General features: G+C 45.2%; 1 long non-coding RNA gene across 2 annotated transcripts; it reads right to left on the reverse strand.

Moving 5' to 3' along the window:
- Positions 1–9,467: 9,467 nt before the first annotated feature.
- LOC103693516 (uncharacterized) lies at positions 9,468–14,955 on the reverse strand. 2 transcript variants are annotated; one of them, XR_595004.4, is made up of 5 exons: positions 14,562–14,952; positions 12,015–12,397; positions 11,525–11,589; positions 10,643–10,772; positions 9,468–9,594 (listed from the first exon to the last, which is right to left on the reverse strand). It is a non-coding gene; the product is annotated as an uncharacterized LOC103693516 (long non-coding RNA). The 2 variants fall into 2 exon arrangements; XR_010056062.1 differs by lacking the exon at positions 9,468–9,594 and having other exon boundaries at positions 10,612–12,397; positions 14,562–14,955.
- Positions 14,956–19,881: the final 4,926 nt, after the last annotated feature.

The raw sequence follows: 19,881 nt of genomic DNA on the forward strand, positions 1-19,881 counted from the left end.
CAAGTGCTAAGATCAAAGACCAGTTGACACATTGTTTAAAGTGTCCAGGAAAACAATACGAAGCCTTCCAACGAGTCAATATATCAGCTCGTTATTGCAACAGACACAGGGAGAAGACAGCAGGATGCTGCTCTGAATTCAATGTGTGTCTTCCAGTCCATAGCTTGAAGCCAACACAGTGGCATTTGAGAAGAAAATGTAGTGCTCATGAGTAAGTGGCCCCATAAGAATAAATAGGTAGATCTCTCCAGTACAGGAGGACACAAGAGTCTGCCCGCAAGCTGAGGAGAGAGCCCTCACCAGGGACCAAGCTGCCTAGCACCCTAACCCTCTTTCCCCTGCCTTCAGAGCTATAAGAATTAAATGTCTGTCATTTAAACCACCAAGTTTATGGCATTGTGTTATGTTGTTGAGCAGACTAAGGCATATGTCATCTTTATGGTATAACAGAAAATAATGTCAACATAGAAATCTACACTCAGAAAAAAAATACTCCTTCAAAGTAAGGGCAAAAGGAAAGGATTTTTCTAATGTCTGCCAGTGTACTTACATGAAAAGAACACTAAAGGGATTTCTTCGGGGTGGGGGAAATGTATGAACAAATTAAGGGCCATGGAAATGGTAGCTATATAGTAAAACTGAGTGTCTATTCATTAGATAAAAGAATCAGTTGCGTTGGTCCTGTGCACGTAAATAAAATTTATTACAAGAGATGGAAGTAAGGGAAACTGAGTCAGGTTTGGTTTCCTAAAATCATATGAAAGGCACAAGCAATGGCATGTATCTGTAATCACAGGCACTCCTACAGTGAAGTGGAAGACAGCCAAGAGAATCCTCTAGACCAGAGGCTTAGGGCCACCACAATGGTGGAAACAAGAGAGACCATTCTCAAAAAAGGACTCACTCCAATATCTACTGTGGCATTTTCCACCCTAGCCAAAAAATAGAAACAATGTTGAATAAATTGGTAAAGAGCTTCTGATATGTATCTGTGACATGATATTGTTCAGGCTTCACAATGAAGACCTTGCCTTATCCTAAAGCACAAATGAGTCTGAAGACATTGTATCAAGTAAACTAGGCCAGATACAGAAAGAAAAGAACCATACTCTCCCTCAGATGAGGAGTCTTAACAAAAACAAAATCCCTGAATTCAGAGAAACAGAATGGCAGTGTGGTGATGCGGGCAAGAAGAGCAGGGATGCAGCTCAGGGGGAACAAAGATGCAGGTGTGTAGGATAAGTCTGGGTACCGATGTACAGCACAAAGGTTGCAGCTACTGTTCTGGGTCCTGGAAGTTGGTGGCAGGAGTTGATTTTACCTCTCTCATATACACAAAGAGATTGCGTGATGATGAGTGTGTTACTTTACTGTGTACATTGAAACATCATGTTATTATACATGTCAAATGTGCATGATTTTAAAAAATCAAATTTGTGTACCAGTTCGATGGAGTGTATCAAGAACCTAGCTTTCTGCCTTTCTTTTTTTTTTTAAACAGAAATTGACATGATTCTAAAATCCATATGAAAATTTAAAAGACATAGAATAGTTAGAAAAGAACAGATTTTAGAGGATTCCATTTCCAATTTCAGAACAGTATGCTACTGTGGAAGGATGGGCCAGCATATCAATGGAGCAGAATTGGGAACTCAAAAATAAAAACGCACATATGTGATCAATTTGTTCATATCCAGAGCCAAAGACTACCCGATGGAGAGATGATCTTTTCAATACACTTCTGAGATAATCAGATACCCTCATGAAGAACAATTTCTCATCATAGGCAAGATTGCTCAATGGACAATCTACCCAATACAAGCTAAACCTATAAAACTTAGAAAAGCTTGCTTGGTCTTCAATTGGACAGAGTTTTGTTAGTTGATACCAAAAAGAAAACAAGAGAAAAATAACGAATTATACTTAACCAAAATAAAACCTTTCATGCTTCAAGAACACCATGAGGAGACATGGGAAGAAGACTCAGAGCGGGACTAGCAGCATATGAAAGGATGCTCGGTATCATTAGTCATTAGGGAAATGCAAACCCAAAGCTCAACAGACAGACTTCACACCCACAAGAATGGCTACAATCAAGACAGCCCATACCAAGTGTGGGTGAGGATGTGGGAACTTGGAATCCTCGTGCACCACTGATGGGACTGTGATGTGGAGCAGTGACTTTGGGAAACTACTCAGTGGTTCCTCAAAATGGCACATGTAGACTAACTAGCCACATGACCCAGCAGGTCCATCCAAATACACACCTTAAAAGAAATGAAAATGGGCACACACATACAATTTGGATTTGAATGCTCCTAGCAGCATTTTTTCATACTAGCCAAAGAGGGGAAACAAGTCAGATGTCTATGCAGAATGTGGATACTCTGAAATGACTTGGTGACAATGAGAATGAAATACTGATGACCTTTGAGAGCATGTCACATGATCTATGAGTACACTTATACCAGATATCCACAATAAACAAATCCACATTGGAGAAAAGCACATCAGGTCACTGCTAAGGGATAATAGGAGATGAAGAGTAAATGCTAAATGGTATGAGGTTTAAGAAATTATGTAAATGACCTTGTTCTGGTTGGCTTTAACTGTCAACCTGACAGTCTCAAGTCACCTGAGACAGGCGTCTCCATTGAGGGATTGCCTAGGTCACATTGGCCTATGAACATGTCTATGTGGACATATGTCTATGTGTTGTCTATTCTGATAATTAATATAGAAGGTCCCAGCCCACCATGGGCAGCACCATTCCCTCGGTAGGTGGACCTGGGATGTACAAAGAGTCTAGCTAGTCAGGAGTCTGCCAGTGAGCAAGCAAGCAGCATCCTTCCATGGTTTCTGCTTCAAGTTCTTCCCTCGGTGATGAACTATGATCTGAAAATACAAACCAAATACATCCTTTGTTCTCCTAAGTTACTTTTGGTCAGACACTTTAACAGAGCCAAAGAAAGGGAACTAGAGTAGACCTAAATTTAGATAGTTTTGAAAGTAGCAAAAGGCTGTGGATATAAGTTTTTCAACTTAAAGTGAATTTTATGGTATGTGGAACATCAATAAAAGTATTTAAAATAGCAATGATTGTCAAATTCTAATTTTATATATATTGTAGTTACAAAATGCAATAAATATAAGCAAGTTGAAAGTAAGTGAATGAAAAATACATACTAGGGGGCTGGAGAGATGGCTCAGAGGTTAAGAGCACTGACTGCTCTTCCAGAGGTCTTGAGTTCAAATCCCAGCAACCACATGGTGGCTCACAACCATCTGTAGTGAGACCTGATGCCCTCTTCTGGTGTGTCTGAAGACAACTACAGTGTACTCATATATAATAAATAAATAAATCTTAAAAAAGAAAAGAAAAAAAAAGAAAAATACATACTATACTAGCACTCAAAGAGTACAATAGCTCTCAAGATACATTTCCAGGCAAGAAACATTGCTAGAAGCAAAGAAAAAAATTTCTCAGTGGACGATGATAGGTTAATCTGGAGAGATATAAGAGAAACCGAGTTCAGATGAATTAAGGAACATAGATTCAAAACATATAACACAAAAGGTAAAGGAGCAGAAGTGAGTCATTGAAAAATGCTTCCATGGTAGCCGGTGTCAGGAGGACAAGATGCAAAGGGGAGAAAGAAAGCCAAGTCTCTCAGCAAGAACTAACAAATTCACTTCAGTGGCATGGAAAAGTCCTGACACCCAATGGTGCAGAATATTCATTTTGTTCTCACAGGCATTTTATTCAGGATGGAAATAGAGGCAGACAGCACTTTTAAGGGCCACCCATGTTGACTCATTTCTACTGCATAGGTCATGGTCCCTAAGGTTCCATAACCTCCCCCAAACACCACCAGCGGCTACCAAGTTCAAATACATGAGTCTGTGGGGACACACGTGCCATTCAAACATGAGTGAGTTCCTAATACGAGTTCTTATATGGACTTACATGTAAAATTGTATTAATCTTCCTGGCACTTTAAGATTGTGTCTTATTCAGCAGTTCATTTCTCGGCTCTCTGTTTTATTTCATCAAACATTTAAGATACATAGGTGTATGTCCCCTTTGATGATCTAGCATCTGGAATATGTATCCAGGATGCTTGGGGGTTTTGGTTAATTCCAGATGTAGTCAAGTTGACAACCAAGAAAAGCATCCCTGGAAGGACTCTGTTTTCACTGAGAACACCTCTTCATCAGCAACACCAGGCAGAAGCCCAGTAGCCAAGGCCTTAGCTGTCAGATTTCCTCCTACCTCTTTCAACTCCCAGCACTTCTTCTGCTCCACATCCCTTCCCACCCAATACAGTCCCCACTCCCACCTCCCATTGCTTCCCTCCATACAATCTTTACTTTCCCACTCAACCCTCTTTCCAATAATCCTTTCTGTTATGTTATATTACATTGTTTCTACTTTTTCACCCTCAGAAAATGCTGGGATAAAACATTTGGAGCACATGTGCAAGAGGAAACATGCCCAAGAGTAGAATCACTGAGTTACAGGATACATTCTGTCTTCCAAGGTATCCCCAAAGTGGTTACTAACCTCATTACTGTCTACAGGGGATGAAGGAGATCATTTGTTCTGTATCCCTGGTGAATGGTGAATTGTTGTCTAAGTGACTCTTTAGAATGTTCTCCCTTGATCCCTCCCTCTGACCTGATGATCGGGAATGAGCGACACAGTTACGTTGTTCTGGAATTTTCTAGATATTGGACCTTAGACCAGGCATCTGCAATCCTTCCTAAGGAGTGGACAGAGATCCATCAATTTTATTTCGTAGGAGGACAAGTGATAATTAGTTTTATATGTCATCTTGTGCTATGGGATGTTCAGAGAGCTGGCTAAGTGTTATTTGTGGGTGTGTCTGTGGTAGTTCCTCCAGAAGTAATTCAGCACTCAGATCGGCAGACCAAGTAAGGAGATGGCCCTCCTACAGTACATGCAGGTGGACATCATGCAGATTCTTCAGGGTCTGAAAAGGAAAAATGACAGAGGAAGGCTAAATGAGCTCCAGTTAGCAAAGCTGAAGCATCGTCTGCCTTTGGTCCTGCTGAGTCTCCTGCCTTCAGACCCAAGCCTACATCATTGACTCCCCAGGTCTCAGGATTTTGAACTATTCACCAGTTTTTCTGGGTCTCCATTTAAGCTGGATCCATGAGCCATAGCAGACTTTGGGAGTTCTGCTTCAAACATTATATGAGCCAATATAATAAATACCAATGAGCCTTATAGCAAATACCTCTCCCAGATATAGATAGATTATAGATAAACGATAACCTATTGATTATGTTTCTCTTGAGAACCTTCATCAATACAGAGGAGTTGACAGCTTTACTCTGAGTGTAAACATAGGCTCTGTAAGAAAGAGGTGAGCTGAGGCTCTGCTAGCCAGGGGACAGCCATTCAAGCAGCTGCTTGGCTGAGGTCTTTGAGGTGAGCTCAGCAGTAGACTGACTCTTGAGTCAATGAAGCAGCTTACCCAGGACCTCCTGCCTCTGATCCTGTGAGAGGACATCTAGATACAGAAAGCAGAAGGTCCTGATAGGTAGCTGACATATTGGTGACAGGGACAATCAAGCAGAATCTAGGGGAAGAGGTAACATGGGAGCAGGAAGGACAGCAGTGAATGTCCTGAGGGATCTCTGTGAACATCTGGATTTGAGACTTCTGCTTGCTCATCCTTCCACGTCCAAAGTGAGGAGAGAAGAGTGTTGGGACCTCAGAAGGTGGCTGACCTGGGTCCATAACCCGTGACTTGAGGCAGACTATTTGTCTTAGTTCTAGGGTTTTACTGCTGTGAGCAGACACCATGACCAAGGCAACTCTTTTAAGGACAACATTTAATCGTCAGGGGTTCAGTCCATTATCATCCAGGCAGGAACATGGCAGCATCCAAGCAGGCATGGTGCAGGAGCTGAGAGTTCTATATCTTCCTCTGAGGCTGCTAGGAGAAGATTGGTTCCCACACGGTTAGGAGGAGGGTCTCATTGCCTGCTCCCACAATGACACACTTCCACCAACAAGGCCACACCTCCCATAGTGCCACTCTCTGAGCCAAGCATCTTCAAACCACCACACTACTTAACTGTTCTTTGCTTTTACTTCCTTATCAACAAAGTGAGAACATTTATATAAACCTATGAAAGTTGCCCTGTAAATAAAGGAGATGATGAATGGAATGCTGGGAAGGGTCTGGTGTACAGCGAGACTTCAGGAAACACCAGCTGCTTCTCTGAACAGCAGCTTTACTGTTTCAAACTAGCCCATAACTAGTTCCACTGGAACAAACCAAAACACCAGGTGTGGCTCCTCCTATGTATATTCTGATGATTGATCTATCATTAGTGGCTACTCATTGAGAAGAATTCCAAGATCTCCCTGTGTTCATCCACCAAATGATTCATTGGCAAAATTTCTTAAGGCCCCTGATGAGAGTGGTAACAGACACACATGTGCTTTCTCCCTAGGGAGCTAGCAATGAGCGTGGATTTCCTCATATACAACATTGTATCCTAAGCAAGTACTCAGTGGAGTTCCTAAAAGTGGCTACTAGTAACCATTGGTTCCTCTGATGTGGGGGAGAAGCGATCTTTACCAAAGTGATCTCTGTGGGACCAGCCTCCTCCCTCCGTGAGGTGGTTTCCTTCAGCCCTTCTCCCTAGAATCTGATTATCAGACCAGTTAGTAGTTGTGGGAGGAAATTTGACCGCAGCTGCTGAAAGAGTGGTGTTCTAGACACAAGACAGTGTTTTAGGCCATCACAGTTGCCCGACTCCCTTGATTTAACCTCCAAAGCCATCTGTGGAGACTTCCTGAGGAACATTAGTGTTTTCCTGAAACCAAGTTCACCCTCTACAGCAGAAAAGCAATCACTGTTATGGCTGAGAAAAGAACATTTCGGAATCTGAAGGCAGTCATTCACGAACAATGTCAAATATGCTTTAGACCAGGGAACAAGCAAAATACACTTCTCATGTCTCTAAAGGAGCCATGTTTGCAGTGCTAACATTCAACTTTGAGGTTTATAAACCAGGTTGGGTAAGAATACAGCATGTGTGCATTCTGAACTTGATATTTTTTAAGATTAATTTTTATGTGTATGCAGAGTTATGTGCCCATGTGTGTGGGGGCCTGCAAAGGCCAGAGGCATTGGGCCCTGGGAGCTAGAGTTACAGGCTGTTGTTGTGGGTTCTGGGAACCCAACTCAGGTCCCTGCACTTAACTGCCGAGCCACCCCTCTAGCTCACTAAACTTGACCTCTGAAGCCCCTTTCTGTCTGTGTCTATTCAACCTCACTTCCCCTCACTCCCATTAAAGCTGGCTGATTCAAAACTGTCGTTTCAGGAAACTCCATTTCATAGATGTCACATTTGGGATTCCAGCTCTAGAATTCTGTAGATTCTGATGTCATCCTCCAAACATGATTTTCTTGTTTTTACACCCACTCACAGGACATTTTGAAAGACCTCATCAGGGGAAGCTAAGAAACTAGAAGTTTGTTTCCATACTGAGAGGATGAAAAAGGAAGTGACAAATAACTCAAATGCTGCCTTCTCCCTCACCGGAAACGCTGCCAGCCACTGACTAGAGCATGCCAGAGAGGGATTTTCGTGGGCTTTTCTTTGGAAAACGGGCATTTGCAATCTTCTCTTCTTTTCTCACCTTCTGAGATCAGGGTTTGATTTTGTAGCCCAGGCTAGTCTGCAGCTCACAGTCCTCAGCCTCCTGAGGGTTGAGAGTTCAAGACTGGGCTGTTTCTTACATTGGCCGAGAGGGTCACACAGCTTTCTTCTACTGGCTATTTTTTCTCATGGTGACCAAATACCTAGCATGAAGAGATTTTTAAAAAGTGATATTTATTTTTGGATTGTGGTTTAAAGGCGTGTAGTATGTCACGGTGGGGTAGGCAGGTGGTGGGAGACTGAGTCCTCTGGTCACACGATGTGTACAGTCAGGAAGCACAGTGAGAATGGAGGCCTGAGACCTCTAAGTCCCCTGTGGCCCACTGTGTGCCACTTGTTTATTATTGAAAACAGATTCTTCACTCATGCAATACAGCAGGCCACAGTTTCCCCTCCCTCCACCCCTCCAAGCCTCTGTCCACCTCCCCACTCCCAGATTCACTCCCCTTCCATTTCCCTCAAGAAAAGAGCAACAACCAAACAGGACAAAACAGGACAGGGTAAGACAAGGCAAGTGTTCTCATAGTGAGGCTGGACAAGGAGATCAGACCAGAGGAAAAGAAGCTGAGGAGCAGGTAAAGAGTCAGAGATACACTCATCCTCACTGTTAGGATTCCCACAAATACGAAACTAGCTGCCGCCATAACAACACTGAGAACAACAGGCGCGCTGGCCCTGGAGTTCCCGCCATTGTTCTGTTTACGTCTCTCACCTTGCTACGGGTGCGCCGAGGTTCCAGATGTCTGCATCGCATCCGACTTTATGTACAGCATGTACAATACCACTGAGCTCTCTCTCCAGCCATGCTTTTGTTTTAAGCGACCAGGGACTTGCTATGTAGCTTCAGAAGAGCTTGAAACAAACAGTCCTCCTGCCTCATCCTTCTGAACGCTGGGATTTCAGTCTTATCCTTGAAGTACAATTTCCAATGAATGTTTATCTTGTCTACACCTTCGCAATGCTAACAAATTGTAAATGGGATCATCCTAAACCAGGGATTATCTGTACGGTGTTTTGTGAGGGCAAACATTATACTTTGGTTTTCAGATTAAAACAAGACAGGTCTGATGCATGTAAAAATAGCTTATGTGTATGTAATAGAGGAATGAGAGACAGAGAGACAGAGAGACAGAGAGAGAATAAATTAAGCAATACACTAGTTTTAAACAAAGTATTTACACACACAACATCATTCTTATTGTAGTCCTTCTTCTCACCCTAAGCCCCCATAAGCACTAAATGGATAGAAATTCCTCTGTGATTCAAGGCAATCACCGATGAAATAGACCATACATTCCTGTCTGGCTTTTCAAGGCTCAGGGAGAGCCCATTCTAAGTAAGAACAAAGGTTTCGGGGAAAGCGGTTTCACACACAACACAGCGCAATGATTGGCAGGCTGATTATTAGGCTGAGTTAGCCTCATCTGGCCTTTTAAAGCACAATATGGTACACATACCATGACATATGAATGCAGAACTCCCCGACAGGTCCTCCGCAGGAGACAATGGAGCTGGCAGCCAACGCCAGAGCAGCTGGGAGGGGAAGGCTGGGTTTCTGCACATTAACATGTTTGACATTTGGTATCCAAAGGGAAGAGCTAATAAATAACCCGCCAACGGTGACACGTCGCCAACGATGACATGCTGCCGTGACAGCTTTTATTACCAGCCAGTTAATCCTGTGCTCCAGCTCTGCCCTTTCAGGCCATCTGGCGTCCAGTTATTTACTTATTTTTATTTTCCTGGGGCTCGAACTTGGAACCCTTGTCCCCTGCTAGTCTCTCATCTGGAAGCTGGCTCCAGGGCTCTGACAGCGGCCGGCTGGCTGAAGGTCCGTAGAAAATGGCAGTGGGCAGAGACTTCGGCAGGCGACCTTGGAATTGGGGTCACCTGCATGGGATCAGCCATTCATCTCAGACATAGTGTGGTGAGGGAAACCCGTCCGTGATCACTGCTTCTCGGAACCGGGATGTATAGTTTCTGTCTCTAGTGGGTCTGACATACACAGAGCATCATCTACCCAATAACCCATAACAAGATGTATTCTGGGGACATTAAAAAAGAAGACTATTTAGTGATGGTGAGATGGTTCAGCAAGTAAAGGCTCTTGCTGCCAAGTTGGAAAACCTGAGTTCACCTACATCGTAGAAGGAGAGGACGGATTCTGACACACTGTCCTCTGACTCCACACTTACAGCACGGCGAGCATGTGCCCACACATGTACTTACACAGGTACACAAAAATGAGTATAATAGCCTCTCTCTCTCTCCCTCCCTGTCTCTCCCTCTCTCTCCCTCCCTCTCTCTCTCCCTCTCTCTCCCTCCCTCTCTCCCTCCCTCTCTCTCTCTCCCTTTCTCTCCCCCTCCCTCTCTCCCTCTCTCTCCCTTTCTCTCCCCCTCCCTCTCTCTCTCTCCCTTTCTCTCTCCCTCTCTCTCCCTCCCTCTCTCTCTCCCTTTCTCTCCCCCTCTCTCTCTCTCCCTGTCTCTTCCTCTCTCTTCTCTTCTCTCTCTCTCCCTCCCTCTCTCTCCCCCTCTCTTTCTCCCTCTCTCTCTCTCCCCCTCTCTCTCCCTCTCTCTCTCCCTGTCTCTTCCTCTCTCTTCTCTCCTCTCTCTCTCTCTCTCTCTCTCTCTCTCTCTCTCTCCCCCCCCACCTCTCTGTCCCTCTCCCCCCGCCCCTGCAGGCCAAGATGAGCACTTTTCCCAAGATCAAAGCATGCTGGTACTTTGATCTTGAACTTCTGACTTGCAGAACTCTGATAAATAAACATCCCTTCTTTTTTTATCATTTTTATTGGTTACTGTATTTGTTTACATGTATCCCCCTTCCCAGTTTTCCCCCAACAAGCCCCCTCCTCCCTCCTCCCTCCCCCTTTCCTCTATGAGAATACTCCCCGACCCGCCCACCTACTCCTGCCTCAGCAACCTAGTGTCCCCCTACCTGGGTCATGGAGCCTCCACAGGACCAAGGGGCTCCCCTCCCAGTGATGCTAGATAAGGCCATCCTCTGCCACATATGCGGCTGGAGTCATGGGTACCCTCTGTGTACTGTTTGGTTGGTGGTTTAGTCCCTGGAAGGTTTGGGGGGGTCTGGTTGGTTGATATTGTTGTTTTTCCTGTGAGGTTACAATCCCCTTCAGCTCCTACAGCCCTTGCCCCAACTTCCCCCGTTGGGGTCCCCATCATCAGTTTGATGTTTGGCTGTATACATCCCCATCTGTATTGGTCTGGCTCTGGCGGAGCCTCTCAGGGGACAACTATGACCGAGCTCCTGTCAGTAAGTCCTTCCTGGCATCAGCAGCAGAGTCTGGATTTGGTGTCAGCAGATGGGATGGATCCCTAGGTGGCCTTTCCTTCAGTTTCTGCTCTACACTTTGTCCCTGCATTTCCTTTTGACAGGAGGAATTCTGGATTAATATATTTGAAGTGAGTGGATGGGCCCATGCCTCAACCGGGGGTCATGACTATCCACTGGATATGGTCTCTACACGTTCTATCTCCCTGTTGGGTATTTCAGCTAAAGTCCTCCCTGTTGGGTCCTGGGAATCTCCTGGGCCCTGGCGTCTGGGACTTTCTAGTGGTTACCCCCAGTTCCCCCTCCCCCACTGCTACACACCTACTTTCAAATTCCTGACCCTCTGTACTTCTCCCCCATCTCCTCCCATATCTGAACTGGCCTCCCTTCCCTCCCCCTTCCTGATCCCTTCTTTAAGTCCCCTGGTCTATGGCATTTTTGTGACATTTGTAACAGTAGCCGAGGGTCATTAGGACTGCCAGCTACAGTTTCATTGGTGCTGACAAAAGAGAAGCTGGAGGAACTCACCCTGCTGCTCAGAGCCACGGCAATGCAGGATTATCCTTTGCTGTACAGCTCCCCAAGCCTGATTTCTAGGATGAGACAGAGGTCAAGTGAGAGTTCATTTTAAGAGCGGTGCCTCAGCACGGGCACCCCAAATCTGTTATGGAGTGCCCCCGCAAGACATCCCCGAGCATCGTCTCCAACCAAGGCCTCCAAACCTACAGAGGGCGACTCTCCACCAGAGGGTGTTACAAAACCTGAGCCACGCCTAACTAAGGAAGGAGAAATGTCTCAGAGTTGTGTCTCTGGTTGGTCTGTCTGTCTTATTCCCTGGAGGAGAATCAATGGTGGCACTTCCCCAGCACACGCTTGTACCTCGAGGAAGAGTTTATAGTCTGCCCTTGCCCGGCTCCCAGACTCATGCCTGGCCACACCACTATGACCCCGGCTCTCTCACTCCCTCCCTTTGACCATGTACTTCTCTCTCTTCTTCACCCCAGAACACTTCACTCACCGCTCATCCCTTAAGACCGGGGTCACCTGCAGGCATCCACCTAGATTATCTGAGGCTGGGAGAGGCACCTCTCTTTACTCCACTTCTCCATAGATGGGTCCTGAAGCAGTTTGTCAAGTGAACCAACCATGAGCCCCGACCCAGAGGATGAAGGAGGCTGGCATACAGGTGCTCGGTGACACTGGCCTCACTGTGTGGACCGAGAAGCCATGGAGAGTTCCCAACGTTTGCACTTATAAAAGTTCGTAGATCTAGGAAGAATGCATTTGTAAACTCTACCTCTTCTGGCTCCCAGACGCCTCCTTGCCCATCTGCTATTGACTGTCATAAATGGAGTCATATATGCCATGCGTAGATTCCTCAAGCGTGCCCCACCTTGAGTCCTATAAGAACAAGACAAAAGGTAGTTTGAAAGGAGAGGCTGGGGAGACAACAGGACTCAGAAGCTGAGTTCAGCCACAGACACTGGTCTAGCCACACGTTCTTGAGAAGAAGACCATGTCTTGTTCTTGGCTGACTACTGGTAGCTCATCCTTAGTAAATGCTCATGAGAGAGCATTGAATGAGTAAATAAATGTATAAATGGATTTTGTAACATAACGTTTGCCATTGGGTTCTGGTGCCTCCGTGATCTTACCCACACAAATGTACAGAAGTCTGCTGTGTCTCACAACCTCAAATGTGTCTCCCGATTCCAACAGACAAAAAAAAAAAAAAATGTGCTTCCTTTCTCCCTTCTCCATCCTCCGGGTTCTTCCTCCATCAGTCTAGGCGACACAATGTTTGAAGACTGATGGTTTGAATAAGAAGTGTTGCCTATGGCTGTACCACCCTGAAGGTGTCTGATCTGGTCTGAATGAGAAATGTCCCTCGTATGTGCGTGAACTCTCAGTCCCTGGTTGGTGGCACTGTTTGGGGGAGGTCATAGGCTCTTTAGGAGGAGTGACCTGGTTAAGAGAAGTATGTCCCTGCAGGAGGCGACCTTTAAAAGTAGATGGTCTTGTTCTCCACGTGTATTTCCTCTCTGTTTCCCGTATGTGGTTGAGATGTGATCTCTCATCCTGCTGCCGGGCGTCCCTACACCATGGAACTGTAAGCCAAAATAAACTGTTTTCCTTAAGTTGTTTCTGGTTCATGGTGTTTCCTCACACCAATAATTAGAGAATTAATTAATACAAAGACCAAGGCAGAATAAAATGTATCAGAGGGAAGTGCTGATAAACGACATGAAGATACCCTCAATTACTTACTGAATCCAGGTTAGTGTGTGTGTGTGTGTGTGAGTGTGTGTGTGTGTGTGTGTGTGTGTGTGTGTGTGTGTGTTTGCTGTTTCTAGGCTCTAGGAGAGCCACCTAGCAGACAACTGTTTTTCCTGGCTTATGCGTTGCCCCTGTCTCCATCTCCTGTTTACCTGATTAAGTCAGATTAAAATCAACATCAAAGGCTGCCTGTGGGCATGTGAGAAAACAAAAGACTCAACACATTCCTTTTGCACTAACGGACCATGAAGAAAGACGTGGGTGTGCAAGCCCATGCTTTGCTTTCACCCAAGCTGGAGCCGTCTCGTCACCAGCCCTGTCCCCTGAGCATCAGCCAGCAGGTTAAGGAGAGTGGGCATGAGAGGCCACGGCAGCAAGAGCCACCCCCAGGAACAGTCAGCCCTTCACAGTGCAGAGAGCAAGCCTCGGAATCTGCATCAGCTTCAGGACGAAGGTTTGTGAGGACATCGGTACACAGCAAACTCTACAAGAAATTACAGCCAGTCCTGCACCAGCAATGTCAACAGGGGCTCAGAAGAGTTACCTTGCTCCATTTTCCTAAAGTTCAAGCACTTTCTCCTTGACATTTAAATAGAAAGATGAATAGACAAATAGATATGTAGATAGATAGGTGATAGATAATAGATAGATTTAGATATATAGATTATAGATAGATGATTGATGATACATAGATGATATATTTATACTTAGATGATTGATATATAGATGATAGGTAGTGATACATAAATGATTGATAGATGACTGACAGATAGATAGATGAAGGATTATACATAGATGATAGATAGTGATGCATAGGTGATTGATACATAGATTACAGATAGACAGATGATAGATTATATATAAATAGGTAGTGATATATAGATGAATGATAGATGATAGACAGACAGATAGATGACAGATAGATGATAGATTATATATAGATGATAGTGATAAATAAATGAATGATAGATGATAGACAGACAGACACACACAGACAGACAGGTGATAGATTATACATAGATGATTGATAGTTGATAGTGATAAGGAGATGGGTGATATACAGAGAGAGGGGGAGGGGATAGGGCAGCTCTATCATGCTAACTTAAATAAGAACTGAGAAGGTGGCTCTTGGAAAAATAATATTTATTTGAGAACGAGTTAAGGGAAACAACAATCCAGCACACAGAGCCAACATAGGTGTACCTAGAGAATTTAGGGGAAAATGAAAGATTTTAAAGACAAAGAGGGATGCATTTAATTTGTTTTAAAACAGAAAATCCATGGTTACCTCGGCTCCTCAGAGGATTCACATCTGTCCAGTTCATCTGTGGAGACAGCACATTAGCTGAGCGCCTTTTACAAACAGCTCTAAAACGAGCTGCAGTCTGGGAAAATCTCTTTGCTAGTTCCTGATTGGGCCTTCAGACTCAGGGTTTGACACAAGTGACTCCACCTCAGTGGTCACAGCATTCACACAGGGAGGTCAGGTATCCACTCAAGCTGATGAGAACACGGGAGCTACAATTACCTAATTGCTTCAAGAATACAATCCAGGCCTGCAATGATGGGAGCTACAATTACCTAATTGCTTCAAGAATACAATCCAGGCCTGCAATGATGGGCCAATGGATAAGAACACTTGTACTTCCAGAAGACTGGGGCCCAGATCCCAATACCTACCTGGCTCCCACAACTGTTTGTGACTTTATTTCCAGAGGCTCCAGTGCCTCTTTCGGCCTCTATGGGCAATACATATACAAGGCGCATAGACATACAGGGAAACCACTCGTACGTATAAAGTAAGAGTAAATCTTTTAAAACAGCAATATAAGCCAGCCGCACATATAAGCCAATGGTGCATACGATACGTTTGCTCCTAGAACTCAGGAGGCAGAACAGCGAAATCCCAAGGGCCAACCTGGTCTACATAGTGAATCCCAGGTCAGCCAGAGCTACATAATAAAGAAACCTTGTCTTGAGGAGGAAAAAAAGGAAAAGAGAAGGAGGAGGAAGAAGAAGAGGAGGAAGAGGGAGAGGAGGAGGAGGAGGGAGAGGAGGAGGAGGGAGAGGAGGAGGAGGAGGAAGAGGAGGAGGAAAAAGAGGAGGAAGGGGAAGAGGAGGAGGAGGAGGAAGAGGAGGAGGAAAAAGAGGAGGAGGGGGAAGAGGAGGAAGAAGAAGAGGAGGAGGAGGAAGAGGAGGAGGAAGAAGAAGAGGAGGAGGAAGAGGAGGAAGAAGAGGAGGAAGAGGAGGAGGAGGAGAGATGGGAGAGGGAGAGGGAGAGGGAGAGAGAATATAAATCTGTGGAAGAAAATGATTATTCTCTCTCTCTAAGAACTGTATTACATTTTAAGGGGCCACCATTGCCAGCTCTAGCTGCCCATCTATTCCTTATTTCAGATTCGTCACTGATATTTTTCTGATATTTTAGCGCGTGCCTCTGCAGGTGTCCAGTGGCGACTCCATCCTCACACTGTGAGGTTCTCCACATGACTATATTGATATTTGGCATCTGATAAAGTCTCCCGTGTGTGGGCTGTCCTGTACATTCTAGCTAGCAACATCCATGCCTCTGTCCCCTACATGGTTAGCATTTGCTGGTTGGCTCTCTTGTCATTGTCCAGTGCTGGCTGCAAGGTAAAATCGCTTGAGTTAAGAAGCAGTGTTCGGAGATGAGGCCATGACAACAGCCACCCTGTCATTCTTACTGAATGTTAAATAAAGTATGTTTAAACTCTCCAGAAATTAGAGAAATTCACGTGCTTTCTACACAGAGGCCCTCCCGATATCTGTGCTATCAATTGTCTTCTGTATACAACCCAGGCTGGTTTTCAACTCCTTTCCTCCTGCCTCGGCCTCCTGAGTGTTGGGATTTTAGGTATACGTCATGATATCCTTGCTTGATCCTTTATTAATGCATTAACTCCCAAGGTCAGGGCTCATAATTACTCCACTCAGAGGCATAATAAATGCAAATATCATTCGGGGACATTTGCCTTTACTATAATGTGATAAGTAGACATTTTTATTTGTGTCAGAGACACAGACATTATTACTACACTAAGGCTTATCATCTGTATGTTATTATAGGAAAACATTAGATTCCAGTTAGAGGGTGTTTGAAATAAAGAGGTAGAGTCTCTAACCAAGCCTTTGCATTTAAAGCAGTGCGGAGTCTGCCCCAGGGCAAGAACTCTGCCTCCCTCAGCACAGTGTCCAACGATGTCTCAAACTGACCAGTCACAAAATCTGAGAGATTTTTTCAGAGATGAGCATTTTTATCACAACCAGATCAACCAGTGTCTTTTCTGGAACATTCTGACAAAGGTCTCAAGGTGATTTTTCCTTGCACAGAGGATACTATGAGAGTGTGTACGTTTAATTAGAAGAACAGTGCTTCAAAACCCTATGCTGCCTGTGCAGGTGACTGCTACGGATCGGCTATTTGGGGACTGATGTTACAATCAGTATACTGAATAAAGCCAGTTGTCCTCAGCACTGGTGTGACACATTTAATCCGGGCTGCCTGTCTTCTTCTGACATTGAACACAAATTCAGACTGAGGCTTTCCCCACAGGCTCTCCCACTTCTCAAGTCTTCAGAGGTGGACAGGAGCTAACCTCAGTCTTCCAGCCACAGGCTTCAGTGTCCTAAGCCTCATGACTATATGGTCCAGCACCTTATAACAGATAGGTAGAGAAGTAGACAGACAGACAGACAGACAGACAGACAGACAGAGGCATCTTAATGGTACTGATCCTCTAGAGACCTCCAAGTAAAACACTACCCAAGCTTGACATCCATAGTATACTGGCAACGGTGTAACCTTGGAACAGAACACAGACACTAAGTTTGATATTTCTACTTCCCAGTTTAACTACCTGTCATTTATAACATTGTAACCCCAGGCAAGGAGAACTGAGAAAAATGGCATATCAGGGCGGGGCCAGGTGGATGAACCTACACTATGGTGTAATTTTTTAAAGTTACTTATTTAATGTATATAAGTACACTGTAGCTGTCTTCAGACACACCAGAAGAGGGCATTGGATCCCACTACAGATGGTTGTGAGCCACCATGTGGTTGTTGGGATCTGAACTTAGGACCTCTGGAAGGACAGTCAGTGCTCTTAACCACTGAGCATCTCTCCAGCCCTCTATGGAGTAAATTAATGTGGGTTTCCCATGTGGCAAATGCATAATCCTGTAATGTGATATGGTGCAAAGTCTCTTGGTTAAACTGACTTGTGTACTTTAAGCTTGTTGAAAAGAGTTGGGGTGTGGAGGCCCCCCTTGTCTCCTCCAGACCTCTCTGTTCTGGGTCAGGCTAGCCCGAGGTTCTGGAAGGGGAGGGGGAAAACAGCAAATGGCTAAAGGTATTAAGAACCTTGTGTCTTTGAGAACAGGCAGAAGGGATCGAGGACAGGATCTGGAGAAGGAGAGAGAGAAGTAAAAGAGAGTGATGCCGTGTGTGTGTGTGTGTGTGTGTGTGTGTGTGTGTGTGTGTGTGTGTGTGTGTGTGTATGTGTATGTGTGTGTGTGTGTGTGTGTTAAAAGAACAGGTGTAATTACTAAAAGCACCTGTTAAAAACCAAAAACACAGGTATTGCAGATTGTTCTTCCAGTTGTGCTGGATACCCGAGAAGCCACCGAATGGCTCTTGCACCGAGCTGTCACTGAACTAGTTTTTGGAAGGAGAAAAACTTCAAAGCTTAGGGTTCTCTTCACAGTGTCTGTCCCTGTTCAAAAAGACCTCATGGGGAAGCACTTTCTTGTTGCGGCCAAATTAACCCCATGAAAAACCCTGAGACTCTGCCACTCTTCCTCAGGTGGATGCCATTCTGGCATGTGCTGCCCATCTTGTGGGTCTTGTGTGGTTCTCGAGTTTGAATGTCCATACCCGTCCATCAGTTCCAGCCACTTTCAAGCAGAGAATAAACCCAAGGACCAGAAGAAAGGTTTGGGACTGGGTCTGATGTTTCTGGTTCACCTGCAGCATCTGGGGAAAAGGTCTGCGGCCCCCTAAGGCTGAAAGCGAGTGTTTGGAACAACTTCAAGCTGATGAAATAATCAAGTCAGAATTGGAGCCGTTTAGATCACGTCTGTGGGGCTGTCTGCTGGCTCTCTGATGGGGACACAGCAGAGGGAACCTTTCTTGTAACTTGGCCCTCCTCATTCCGGGGGTGGGAAATAGATTCCAACGATGTACTGGAGCTTAAAGTCAAGAAGATGGAAAACAGCCCAGGCTCGCATTCCTCTCCGGGAGGTGAATGCTGGACACTCTCTCTACCAGCGCCCCCTGCGTGGCTCCAGCTACCTACTCTGTTTTCAGTCTGCTATCCTTCCAACTCCAAAGAAATGGCTATTTTATTTGGCTTCCCTTCTATTGCTCATACGGTACAACATGTCTGCTGCTGCCTGGCCAAGAAAGAGAACGAGGAGAGATTAAAAACAGATCTGTCTAGTGAACAGGTGCTGCGCATTATCTAATAGCAAACTAAATATAAAAAAAAAATGGAGCCTAATTAGCGTCCTGGCACGCCTCCTGCTTTCTAGCTCTTTAACCCTTGAGATGCCTCTCCTAGAGAAGGGCAGAATTCACTGAAAGGGGAGTCTGTGGTTTCACATTTGTGTATGTGTATGCAAGTGTGCGTATGTGCACATGCCTCTATCTGTCTCCCTCTCTCTGCGTCTGTCTCTCTGTCTCTGTCTCTTTGTCTCTCTGTCTCTCTCTGTTTGTGTGTGTGTGTGTGTGCGTGTGCGCGCGTGCGTGTGTGTGTGTGTGTGTGTGTGTGTGTAGGGAAATGTAGAGAATCCAGGAAAGGATTGGTTTTGTCTGGCAATGCCAGACAATGATAACATTAATAAGAAATTTCCAGCCTTCTACAGTCTTGCTCCTCAAAGTGTGGGCCTCAGCCCCACAGCCTGCACACGCCCAGGTCGCTTGTCGGAGACGAAGTCTTGGGCCCCACCCTGGAGGTGCTGTATTAGAGCCTATATGTCTAACGATGGGCTTCCACATGACTTCTAGACACACTGAAGTCTTAGAGCAGCATGCCAGGGGCTGGAGGAGAATGGACTGAACTGGTAAGGTAAGAGTGGACTGAGGCAAAAGAAAGGGCAGGTTTGGGGGTGGGAGGGTGTCGGTACCCCCACCACAGAGTCAGCACACTTTTGTCATAAAGTTCAGATGGCAACTATTTGTGCTCTGCAGGCCCCGAGACCTCTGTTTAAGCAGTGGGCTCTCCCACTACAGCAAAGGCAGCCTCGGGTTTTATGCAAACAGATGAGCCTAGGTAGGTTCCAGTAAAACCATGTCCAAAAGCAGACGTGGGGCTCCTTTAGCTCATAAGTAGGAGTACTCCTGGCCTGTGTTGAGAGCACAAGTGTGTCTTCATGCAGTATAGAACATTCTAGACCACCTATGGGTTTGACTCCACTTCCTACCAAGACTTGAGTCTATCAACTGGACTGAATTCTTCTTGTTCCTACTTGAAGCATTCTTTATCGTGTGTGAGACTCTCAGTTATCTTCTGAGAACCAGAGGATAACATCAGCCCTCCCTGGTAAGACATACAGCTCAGCAAAGACAGTAAGTGTCAGACCTGGTG

The sequence above is a fragment of the Rattus norvegicus genome, chromosome 11 (assembly GCF_036323735.1).
Source record: "Rattus norvegicus strain BN/NHsdMcwi chromosome 11, GRCr8, whole genome shotgun sequence".
In the NCBI taxonomy this organism is placed as follows: Eukaryota; Metazoa; Chordata; class Mammalia; order Rodentia; family Muridae; genus Rattus; species Rattus norvegicus.